Raw genomic sequence first — 13,453 nt, forward strand, 5'->3', positions numbered from 1 at the left:
TCATCATGAGACGGAGTGTCATGCGCAAGAGCCAGGTCCCTAGGTCTAAGGTCAAGGTCACACTTAGAGGTCAAAGGATACAAGAAAGAAAACTTTGTCCGGAGCATATCTTCTTCATGCTTGGAGGGATTTTGATATAACTTGGCACAAATGTTTACCACCACGAGGCGGAGTGTCATGTGCAAGAACCAGGTCCCTAGGTCTAAGGTCAAGGTCACACTTAGAGGTCAAAGGATACAAGAATGTAAACCTTGTCCGTAGCATTTCTTCTTCATGCATAGAGGGATTTTGATATAACTTTGCACAAATGTTCACCACCACGAGGCGGAGTGTCATGCGCAAGAACCAGGTCCCTAGGTCAAAGGTCAAGGTCACACTTAGAGGCCAAAGGTCAGATACAAGAATGACTTTGTCCGAAGCATTTCCTCTTCATGCATAGAGGGATTTTGATGTAACTTGGCACAATTATACACCATCATGAGAGAAAGTGTCATGCACAGTTCCTTTCTTTAGAATTACTTCCCTTTGTTGTTACTATAAATAGCTTATATTGTAACTTCTTCATTACTAGTCGTAGGGAAAAATCGAGACCACTTTTCTGTAGTACAACATGCATGCTACATCCAATTTTGAGGTGTATTTTGACCAATCTCTACCTGGTGAAGACTTTTGTGTGGACTTACATTTTTTGGGGGGATTTTTTTTTTTTTTTTTTTTTTTTTTAAGATTAACTTCCCTTAGTTGTTACTATAAATAACTTATATTGTAACTTTTTTATAATTGACCATAGGGAAAAACCAAGACCACTTTTCTGTGGTACAACATAGATGTTACTTTCAAATTTTAGGTGTATTTTAAGGTCTCTCTACCTGGTAAGGAATTTTTTTTTGGGGACTTAGGAAAACAAAAGACTTACAATGATTACTAAACAACCACAAAATTAAAATTCATTTGCAATACAGCAGCTAGAGTAAGGAAATTTGCTGTGACGGGCGTATATTGTGACATTCTGGCACTCTTGTCTGTGTTATTATGCCCCCCTTCGAAGAAGGAGTGGTATATTGTTTTGCAGATGTCGGTCTTTTGGTCAGTCGGAATGTATACCAATCTGTTTCCGGATGATAACTCAAAAACGCTTGGGCCTAGGATCATGAAAGTTGATAGGAAGGTTGGTCATCACCAGCAGATGACCCCTATTTATTTTGAGGTCTGTATGTCAAAGGTAAAGGTCACAGTGACCCTGAAGAGTTAAATGGTTTCCGGATGATAACTAAAGAACGCTTTGGCCTAGGATCATGAAAGTTGATAGGGAGGTTGGTCATGACCATTAGATGACCCCTTTTGATTTTGAGGTCAATATGTCAAAGGTCAAGATCACAGTGACTCTGAACAGTTAAATGGTTTCTTGATGATAACTTAAGAACGCTTGGGCCTAGGATCATGAAAGTTGATAAGGAGATTGGTCATGACCAACAGATGACCCCTATTGATTTTGAGTTCAGTATGTCAAAGATCAAGGTCACAGCGACATGGAACAGTTAAACCCTTTCCGGATGATAACAAAGGTTGCTTTGGCCTAGGATCGTGAAAGTTGATTGGGAGGTTGGACATCATCAGCAGATGACCCCTATTGATTTTGAGGTCAGTATGTCAAAGGTCAAGGTCACAGTGACTCTGAACAGTTAAATGGTTTCCGAATGATAACTCAAGGTTGCTTCGGCCTAGGATCAGGAAAATTGATAGGGATGTGGTCATGACCAGCAGATGACCCCTATTGATTTTGAGATCATTAGGTCAAAGTTCAAGATCACATTGGCCAGGAACAGTTAAACAGCTTTTGAATGATAACTCAAGGTTGCTTAGACCAAGGGTCATGAAAGATGATAGAGAGGTTTATCATGACCAGTAGATGACCCCTACAGATTTTGAGGTCAGTAGGTCAAAGGTCAAGGTTACAGTGACCCGGAACATTTAAACCTTTTCCAGACAATAACTTTAGCATGCTTGGGCCTAGGATCATGAAACTTGATAGGGAGATTGGTCATGACCATTAGATGACCCCTGTAGATTTTGAGGTCAGAAGGCCAAAGGTCAAGGTCACATTGACCCGAAACAGTTAAACCCTTTCCGGAAGATACCTTGAGAACATTTGGGCCTAGGTTCACGAAACTTAATAGGGAGGTTGATCCTGACCAGCAGATGACCCCTGTTGAGTTTTAGATCAATAGGTTAAAAGGTCAAGGTCAGGTTGAACCAGAACAGTAGAACTTTTTTTTTACAGTGAGCATATAATTTTTGTTCCTTGTGCAATTACTGAATGCATCAAGGGGGGGCATTTCGTGTCTTACAAGCTCTTGTTACTAAATAAATATGATTCAAACTTAAATTAGTTCTTCCACATTGTCGTCCTCATCATATGACACAAGGTCCCTAATTCTGGCACAAATATTTAGTGACTTATGTCCCTTTTAGCTCGACTATTCAAAGAATAGGTAGAGCTATTGGACTTGCCTGTGCGTCTGTGTTCACATCCTGATTTGGTTATGTTTTTGTATGTAAGCTGGTATCTCAGTAACCTCTTGTGGGAATGGATTGAAACTTCACACACTTATTTACTGTGATAAACTTATTTAAATTGCACATGTTCTATAACTCTATTTTGCTTTTTTACAAAATTAAGCCCCTTTTTCGACTTAGAAATTTTTGGTTAAGGTTTTGTATATAAGCTGGTATCTCAGTACCCACTGATGGGTTTGGATTGAATCTTCACACACTTGTTAAGTGTCATGATCTGACATGCACTGTGCATCTCTTGTTTGTTTCTTGAGTTTTAGCAAGCAAGCAACTAAATTCAGGTTAGCGATATAAGGCCATCATGGAAATGTCATGAACAATTAATGACTTGTTTCAGGCTGCTTAGTGTATGATGGGTCCTCTACACCAAGAAACATTGTAACCTAGCTAAAGTCTGCCACCTGTTCAGCTGACTTGGTCATGATGGTGAAAATTAAAGTGCCTGAAAATCCTCCTGTTGATGACCTAGCAGTCAAAGTACCTCAGCAAAAAATCAGACATTTCTTATTCATCGTCTTTCTTCAAGTAAGTATATGTATATGAGATTTTTTGGCAAGTCTGTATATTTTGCATATTTATGTCTCTCCCCAGACATATTGTTTTTGCCCAGTCCATTCGTCCGTCGCGCTTTATTTCCAATCAATAACTGGAGAACCATTTTACCTAGAACCTTCATAGGGTGGCTTTTGGGTCACTCCATAAAAGGTCACAGGGGCCTGAACATGGAAAACCATTTCTGATCAAGAACTTGAGAATCACTTGAACTAGAATGTTGAAACTTCATAGGATGATTGGTCATATAGAGTAGATTGTTAAAGGTCAAGGTCACAGGGGCCTGAACATGGAAAACCATTTCCGATCAATAACTTGAGAACCACTTGACCCAGAATGTTGAAACTTCTAAAGGTAATTGGACATGCAGAGTAGATGACCCCTATTGATTTTTGGGTCACTTTGTTAAAGGTCAAGGTCACAGGGACCTGAACATGGAAAACCATTTCCAATCAATAACTGGAGAAGCACTTGACCCAGAATGTTGAAACTTCATAGGGTGATTGGACATGCAGAGGAAATTACCCCTATTGATTTTGGTGTCACTGTTAAAAGTCAAGGTTACAGTGGACAGAACATGGAAACTCATTTCCAGTCAATAACTTAAGATCCATTTGACCCAGAATGTTGAAACTTAATAGGATAATTGGTCATGCAGAGTAGATGACCCTAAATATTGATTTGGGGGTCACTCCATCAAAGGTTAAAGTCAAAGGGGGCTGAACATAGAAAATTATTTCCAATCAATAACTTGTGCTAGAAAATCCTTTAAAAGGGAAAGAAGAGAAGAAGGAAAGAAAATGGTTTTTCGAAAAGGCAACAGTAGGACCGCATTCAAAGTGTATGTGGCTGCTGCTACATACGACCCCGACATAATTCATATTTAGAAAATTATATTGACAATGAGGCTGGAATCACACAAAAATGGCTTAACAAAAATAACATCTGTATCACTTAATACACCTAAAATGTAGACAAAATCCACCTTTTTAAATGATTATTCATATCTATTACATGACTTATTTCAGTCTACAAGTTGATGAACAGATTTTGACCCTTTTTATACGCCTGTTTGAAAAACGGGACGTATTATGGGAACGCCCCTGGTGGGCGGATGGGCGGGCGGGCAGGCGGCGTCCACAGACCTTGTCCGGAGCATATCTTCTACATGCATGGAGGGATTTTGATGAAACTTGGCACAGTTGTTCACCATCATGAGACGGAGTGTCGTGCGCAAGAACCAGGTCCCTAAGTCTAAGGTCAAGGTCACACTTAGAGGTTAAAGGTCAAATTCAAGAATGACTTTGTCCGGAGCATATCTTCTACATGCATGGAGGGATTTTGATAAAACTTGGCACAGTTGTTCACCATCATGAAACGGAGTGTCATGCGCAAGAACCAGGTCCCTAGGTCTAAGGTCAAGGTCACACTTAGAGGTCAAAGGATACAAGAATGAAAACTTTGTCCGGAGCATTTCTTCTTCATGCATAGAGGGATTTTGATATAACTTGTCACAAATGTTCACCACTATGAGGCGGACTGTCATGCGCAAGAACCAGGTCCCTAGGTCTAAGGTCAAGGTCACACTTAGAGGTCAAAGGATACAAGAATGAAAACTTTGTCCGTAGCATTCTTTCTTCATGCATAGAGGGATTTTGATATAACTTGTCACAAATGTTCACCACCATGAGGCGGAATGTCATACGCAAGAACCAGGTCCCTAGGTCTAAGGTCAAGGTCACACTTAGAGGTCAAAGGATACAAGAATGAAAACCTTGTCCGGAGCATTCCTTCTTCATGCATGGAGGGATTTTGATGAAACTTGGCACAGTTGTTCACCATCATGAGACAGAGTGTCATGCGCAGAAACCAGGTCCCTACGTCTAAGGTCAAGGTCACACTTAGAGGTCAAAGGTCAAATTCAAGAATGACTGTCCGGAGCATATCTTCTTCATGCATAGAGGGATTTTGATGAAAGTTGGCACAATTGTTCATCATCATGAGACGGAGTGTCATGCGCAAGAACCAGGTCCCTAGGTCTAAGGTCAAGGTCACACTTAGAGGTCAAAGGATACAAGAAAGAAAACTTTGTCCGGAGCATATCTTCTTCATGCATGGAGGGATTTTGATATAACTTGGCACAAATGTTCACCACCACGAGGCGGAGTGTCATGCGCAAGAACCAGGTCCCTAGGTCTAAGGTCAAGGTCACACTTAGAGGTCAAAGGATACAAGAATAAAAACCTTGTCCGGAGCATTTCTTCTTCATGCATAGAGGGATTTTGATATAACTTTGCACAAATGTTCACCACTACGAGGCGGAGTGTCGTGCGCAAGAACCAGGTCCCTGGGTCAAAGGTCAAGGTCACACTTAGTGGCCAAAGGTCAGATACAAGAATGACTTTGTCCGAAGCATTTCTTCTTCATGCATGGAGGGATTTTGATGTAACTTGGCACAATTATACACCATCATGAGACAAAGTGTCATGCGCAGTTCCCTTCTTTAGAATTACTTCCCTTTGTTGTTACTATAAATAGCTTATATTGTAACTTTTTCATTACTAGTCGTAGGGAATAATCGAGACCACTTTTCTGTGGTACAACATGCATGCTACATCCAATTATGAGGTGTATTTTGACCAATCTCTACCTGGTAAATATTTTTATGTAGACTTACAATTTTTTTTTTGGATTTTTTTTGGGGGGGATTTTTTTTTTTTTTTTTTTTTTTTTTTTTAAGATTATCTTCCCTTAGTTGTTACTATAAATAACTTATATTGTAACTTTTTTATAACTGACGGTAGGGAAAAAACAAGACCACTTTTCTGTGGTACAACATGGATGTTACTTTCAAATTTTAGGTGTATTTTAAGGTATCTCTACCTGGTAAGGAGTTTTTTTGTGGACTTAGAAAAACAAATAACTTACAGTGATTACTAAACAACCACAAAATTAAAATTCCATTTGCAAATACAGGTGCTAGAGTAAAGAAATTTGCTGTGACGGGCGTATATTGTGACATTCTGGCACTCTTGTTTATAATTGACCATAGGGAAAAACCAAGACCACTTTTCTGTGGTACAACATAGATGTTACTTTCAAATTTTAGGTGTATTTTAAGGTCTCTCTAACTGGTAAGGAATTTTTTTGTGGACTTAGGAAAACAAAAGACTTACAATGATTACTAAACAACCACAAAATTAAAATTCATTTGCAAAATACAGCAGCTAGAGTAAAGAAATTTGCTGTGACGGGCGTATATTGTGACATTCTGGCACCCTTGTTACCTCACATAAAATTAAATGCTGATCTAAATTAAGGAAATTTAGTAAGAAAATCCTTTCTATACACCTGTCTGAAAGATGGAATGCCCTGGCAAGCTGGCTGACGGCATCCACAGACTTTGTCCGGAGCATTTCTTCTTCATGCATGGAGAGATTTTGATGTAACTTTGCACAAATATTCACCATCATGAGAAGAAGTGTCAAGCGCAAGGTCAGATACAAGAATGACAACTTAACAAGCTCTTGATGGAAAAATCTTGTGACTATTGCACCCTTGTTATTTTCTTAATAAATCATCCCAATTCATTTTATGCATGCAAAGGTCAGATACAAGAATGACGTTGTCTGAAGCATTTTTTCTTCATGCATAGAGGGATTTTGATGTAACTTGGCACAAATGTTTTCCATCATGAGACGGAGTGTCAAGCGCAAGAACCAGGTATCTAGGTCTAAGGTCACGGTCACACTTAGAGGTCAAAGGTCATATTCAAGAATGACTGTCCGGAGCATTTCTTCTTCATGCATGGAGGGATTTTGATGTAACTTGGCACAATTGTTCACCATCATAAGACGAAGTATTGTGTTTAAGTACCAGGTCACTAGGTCTAAGGTCAAGGTCACACTTAGAGGTCAAAGGTCAGATACAAGAATGACAACTTTGTTCGGAGCATTTCTTCTTCATGCATGTAGGGACTTTGATGTAATTTACTAATTTTGCACAGTAGTTCACAATAAAAAGACAAAATGTCATGTGCAAGAATCATGGCCCTAGGTCTAAGATCAAAGTCACAGAGGTCAAAGGTCAGATACAAGTATGACAACAAGCTCTTGACTGGCATATTTTGTGACTATGGCATCCTTGATATTAGTTCACCTTAACACGAAGTGCTCAAGGTGAGCATTTGTGGTCGCCCTGTGTCCGTCTTCCCTCATCAACAGTTTGACTGTTAACATTCTACAGGTCACAATTTTCACCTAATCTTAATGAAACTTGGTCAGAATGTTACTCTAAATAAAGTCTTGAACGGTTTGATATTTGGTCATCTGGGGGTCAAAAACTAGGTCATCAGGTCAAATCAAAGGAAAAGCTTGTTAACACTCTAGAGGCCACATTTATGACTGTATCTTCATAAAACTTTTTTTTTAATGTTAATCTTGATGATTTTTAGGTCAGTTTAGAATCTGGGTCATGTATTGTCAAAAACTAGGTCACCAGGTCAAAATAAAGGAAAAGCTAGAGGCCACATTCATGACCACATCTTAATGAATCTTAGTCAGAATATTAATCTTGGTGATCTTTAGGTCAAGTTTAAATCTAGGTCATGTACGGGTCAAAAACTAGGTCACCAGGTCAAATCAAAGGAAAAGCTTGCTAACACTCTAGAGGCCACATTTATAGCAATATCTTTATGAAACTTGGTCAGAATTTTAATCTTGATGATTTTTATACGCCCGTTTGAAAAACGGGACGTATTATGGGAACGCCCCTGGCGGGCGGGCGGGCGGGTGGGCGGGCGGGCGGCGTCCACAGACCTTGTCCGGAGCATATCTTCTACATGCATGAAGGGATTTTGATGAAACTTGGCACAGTTGTTCACCATCATGAGACGGAGTGTCATGCGCAAGAACCAGGTCCCTAGGTCTAAGGTCAAGGTCACACTTAGAGGTCAAAGGTCAAATTCAAGAATGACTTTGTCCGGAGCATATCTTCTTCATGCATAGAGGGATTTTGATGAAAGTTGGCACAATTGTTCATCATCATGAGAAGGAGTGTCATGCGCAAGAACCAGGTCCCTAGGTCTAAGGTCAAGGTCACACTTAGAGGTCAAAGGATACAAGAATGAAAACTTTGTCCGGAGCATATCTTCTTCATGCATAGAGGGATTTTGATATAACTTGGCACAAATGTTCACCACCATGAGGCGGAGTGTCATGCGCAAGAACCAGCTCTCTAGGTCTAAGGTCAAGGTCACACTTAGAGGTCAAAGGATATAAGAATGAAAACCTTGTCCGGAGCATGTCTTCTTCATGCATAGAGGGATTTTGATATAACTTGGCACAAATGTTCACCACCACGAGACGTAGTGTCATGCGCAAGAACCAGGTCCCTAGGTCTAAGGTCAAGGTCACACTTAGAGGCCAAAGGTCAGATACAAGAATGACTTTGTCCGAAGCATTTCTTCTTCATGCATGGAGGGATTTTGATGTAACTTGACACAATTATACACCATCATGAGACGAAGTGTCATGCGCAGTTCCCTTCTTTCGAATTACTTCCCTTTGTTGTTACTATAAATAGCTTATATTGTAACTTTTTCATTACTAGTCATAGGGAAAAATCGAGACCACTTTTCTGTAGTACAATATGCATGCTACATCCAATTTTGAGGTGTATTTTGACCAGTCTCTACCTGGAAAAGATTTTTGTGAGGACTTACAATTTTTTTTTTTTTTTTTTTTTTTTTTTTTTTTTTTTTAAAGATTAACTTCCCTTAGTTGTTACTATAAATAACTTATATTGTAACTTTTTTATAATTGACCGTAGGGAAAAACCAAGACCACTTTTCTATGGTACAACATAGATGTTACTTTCCAATTTTAGGTGTATTTTAAGGTATCTCTACCTGGTAAGGAGTTTTTTTGTGGACTTAGAAAAACAAAACATTTAGTTATTACTAAACAACCACAAAGTTAAAATTCCATTTGCAAATACAGGTGCTAGAGTAAAGAAATTTGCTGTGACGGGCGTATATTGTGACATTCTTGCACTCTTGTTTAGGCTAAGATCAAATCTTGGTCAGGTGGGGTCAAAACTAGGTCACCAGGTCAAAAAATCAAATGAAATTTATTAACACTTTAGAGGCCACATTTATGATGGTATCTTCATGAATCTTGGTCAGAATTTTAATCTTGATGATTTTTAGGTCAAGTTCAAATCTGGGTCAGGTGAGGTTAAAAAACTAGGTCACCAGGTCAAATCAAAGGAAAAGCTAGTTATGGTCAGAATGTTTATCTTTAGGATCTTTAGGTCAAGTTTCAATCTGAGTCAGGTGGGGTCAAAAACTAGGTCACCAGGTCAAATCAAAGGAAAAGCTTGTTAACACTCTAGAGGTCACAATTTTGGCCCAATCTTAATGAAACTTGGTCAGAATGTTACCCTCATTAAAATCTGGGACAAATTGGATAATGGATCACATCAAAGGAAAAACTTGTTAGCACTCTAGAGGCCATTTATGGAATATCTCTATGAAACTTCATAAGAATGTTTGTCTTGATGACCTCTAGATCAAGTGCGAATCTGGATCTTGTGGGATCAAAAACTAGGTCACCAGGTCAAAAAATCAAAGGAAAAACTTGTTAACACTCTAGAGGCCACATTTAAGACTATATCTTCATGAATCTTGGTCAGAATGTTAACCTTGATGATCTTTAGGTCAGATTTGAATCTGGGTCATGTGGGGTCAAAAACTAGGTCACCAGGTCAAATCAAAGGAAAAGCTAGTTTACTCTCTAGAGGCCACATTGATGACCTTATCTTAATGAGACTCAATCAGAATGTTAATCCTAATGATCTAAAGATCAAGTTCCAATTTGGGTCAGGTGGGGTAGAAAACTAGGTCACCAGGTCAAATCAAAGCTAAAGCTTGTTAACAATCTAGAGGCCACATTGATGATTGTATCATTGTATCTTCATGAAACTTGATCAGAATGATAATCTTTATGATCTTTAGGTCAAGTTCCAATCTGAGTTATATGGGGTCAAAAACTAGGTCACTAGGTCGTATCAAAGGAAAAGCTAGTTAACACTCTAGAGGCCACATTTATGACCCATATCTTATTGAAACTTGGTCAGAATGTTAATCTTGATGATCTGATCTTCAGGTCAGTAGGTCAGGTGAGCGATACAGGGCCTTAAGAGCCCTCTTGTTTTCTTAATAAATCATCCAAATTCATTTGCATGCATGCATTATTTCCTGCATTCATAGTCAATATTTTGTCAGTTGTCAACATTTATTTACCCTGCAACTTTTTGTGGGGGGGACGGTAGGGGGTGTGATTTGGAGGCACACTTGACTGTCCATACTGATGTCCGTGATACATTGAGGAATTTGTTCGAAAACAAAATCAGAATGAGACTAACAAACCATAACATTAATGCTCATCGTGAGCAATTGTGATCACGCTGTGTCTGTTGTGCATTTGTCTGTCCATCTGTTGTCAACAGTTCTGTTTAAAAGACATCTTTTCCAAAACCACTGAATGGATTTTGATGAAAGTTGGTGTGGATGTTCCAAGGTCCACATCATCATGGTCCTGTACTAAAGTTGTTCAAATGGTTCCACTTGTTGCACATAGGAGCCACCTAAAAATAGAAAAATCTTCAAACGACATCTCCTCCCTAATTGATGGTGAGATTTTGAAATAATTTCACACAGATTTGGTCCTTCTGTCACCCTCTACCAAGATTGTTCAAATTATATCGATTCAGCAAAAAACATGACCACCAGGGGGCATGGTAACTTTTCCCTATATGTATATAGTGGAAATTTAAAAAATCTTACACAGATAATGGTCATTGTGTGACCCTATACCAAAATTGCTCAAATTATTTTGATTCTTCAAAAAACATGGTTGCCAGGGAACGTGGTCACTTTTCCCTATATATATATAGTAGAAACTTAGAAAAACTTCTAGTATAAAACTGTTAGCCCAATTTTAAAATAATTTCACACAAATTGTCCTTGTGTGACCTTCTACAAATACTGTTCAAATTTTTCTGATTCGTCAAAAAACATGGCTGCCAGAGGGCGTGGTCACTTTTCATCAACAATTCCTTTAAACAGCGTCTTCTCCAAAACTACTGAATGGATTTTGATGAAACTTTACACAAATGATCTCTGAATAGCCCTCTTTCAAAGCTGTTTAGATGGTTCCGTTCATTGAACATATAAATGTTTTTAGTTGAAAATAGGTTTTCAGCTATCAGACTTTAAAAATCCTTTTCTGAGACTAGAGCTTTGATATTTGGCATGTACGTGGTATAAGGGTTTGACTACCATTATTGTCCAAATTATTGCCCTAAGGTCAAAAATAGCCACACCCCTTTGTGTGACATGTACTTACTATAGGCTTATATATAAGAAACTTTGAAAACTTCTTCTCTGAATCAATAATAGAACCTTGATATTTGGCGTGTGATATCAAAATGTCTGCCATACTTGTTTAATTTATTGCCCTAGGTTCAAAAATATGTGTGACATGTATACAATATAGTCTAACATAAAACAAACCTAAATATATACACAAGTTGTAGAGGAACATGATGTGGGTTCGACCTCACTCGTGGTGTTGAATTCTTCATGTCAGGAAGCCATCCTGGGCTGGCTTGCGGAAGGTCGGTGGTTCTGCCCAGGTGCCTGAACATGATGAAATAATGCTTGGAGGGGCACCTGGGGCCTTCCTCCACCATCAAAGCTGGAAAGTCACCATATGACCTATAACTGTGTCAGTGCTATGTTAAAGTTTCCCAACAAAGAAAGGAAATATTGAATGCTTTCCAGTAACATTGTAACAAGGTTTGAAAACCATTTTGCTATAGAATTAAAATATCACACCTTAAGTAAAAAGTTCTGATCAGTCTCGAGAGGGCCAGCATAACAAGAACACAAAATAATAATATAGTAATAAGTTACAGGTGAAATAAAAGATAAAATAAAATGTTATTTCACAGGTTGCCTTACAATATTTTGCAGTTTCAAGAGCAAGGAGATACATGGAGAATTCCTGTCTTTCACCTATACTGAGCCTTCGAAGATTTTCAAACACTATTCAGCACGCTGTATATCCCTTGAGAAATTTTCGAGACGGTTTCTTCAGCAGTGCCCTGCCTTGAAGTCTTACTTGAACAGTCATGATGACAGTGAAATGTCAGGGAACAGTATTCAAAGATGTGCTGCCAGACTACCTGATTCGTTGTTCAGCCTGAGTTACCACTTCCTTGAATTCATTATGGGTCATCTGAATGAATTCAGTACCACCTTTCAGGTTTGATACATTATAAAGCAGTTACGGTGTAAAACTGAATTAACCTTAAGACTGCTTGTAGCAAGTGTTTTGCCTTTGTGACCAGTGCAGTCCAATACCAGTCTTCACAGGTTGATCATGGTATGCACTGTTGGCTTTCAGTCAATAAATTTTCAGTAAACACCCCTTCAAATAATAAATGGCACTGCCCAAATTGTATCATAAACCAGTCTATTGTAGGAATTTAGAACTGGTAAAGATTAAGGAAACAAGTCATACATTTTGATGATGAAAGGATTACTAAGTCATCAGTATAATAATAACCACAACTGAAGTACACAATTTTACTTATTTTTACCTTAAACAGACTCGGTCAAACCAAGTTTGCTATTATGTTGCTTGGTTGTGTACTTTACTTCCAAAGGATCTTGACACTGAATTTATTATTGCTTATCTAATCTACATCAATTTGAAGAAATTGTTTTAGCTCGACCTAAGACAAAGTATATGAAGAACTATCCTACTGAACCTGGTGTCAGCTTCGGTGTCCTGTCTACACCTTTGTTAAAGTTTTGATTCACTTCCTCTTTATTCATTCCCACCACTTGTAATCTCTTGCCACGATAGGTAGAGAGTTATAGGCTTGGTCTCCATCTGTCCATCCGTCCATAACATTTGGTTTCGCACTGTATCTCCTAAGCCTTTTGAAAGATTTTGATCAAACTTTGGTCAAATGATTACATCATCAGGACAATTTGCAGAACCCAGTAAGTCAGCCATGTTGGCTCATAGTCAAGGTCACAACTCGGGGTCATAGGTTTGAGCCTCCATTTTGTGTCCGCTCTGCATCTCCTAAACCTCTTGAAGGATAATCATGAAACATAAGTCAAATGATCATCTCATTAAGATGATGTACAGAACTTATGAGTCAGCCATGTCGGCTCAAGATGAAGGTCACAACTTTTGTCAAAAGGTTTGAGCCTTCCATTTTGTGTCTGCTCTGTATCTGTATCTCCTAA

At 38.7% G+C, this 13,453-nt stretch overlaps 1 long non-coding RNA gene across 1 annotated transcript in view; it reads left to right on the forward strand.

Annotated features, from left to right (window-relative positions):
- LOC123536621 (uncharacterized) overlaps positions 1-13,453 on the forward strand; it is a 75,201-nt gene that overhangs the window by 10,875 nt on the left and 50,873 nt on the right. Inside the window, exons 2-3 of the long non-coding RNA XR_008368040.1 lie at positions 2,912-3,099; positions 12,164-12,455. This is a non-coding gene — a long non-coding RNA (uncharacterized LOC123536621). The remainder of the gene's footprint in view (positions 1-2,911; positions 3,100-12,163; positions 12,456-13,453) is intronic.

Source organism: Mercenaria mercenaria, chromosome 17, assembly GCF_021730395.1.
Source record: "Mercenaria mercenaria strain notata chromosome 17, MADL_Memer_1, whole genome shotgun sequence".
Taxonomy (NCBI): Eukaryota; Metazoa; Mollusca; class Bivalvia; order Venerida; family Veneridae; genus Mercenaria; species Mercenaria mercenaria.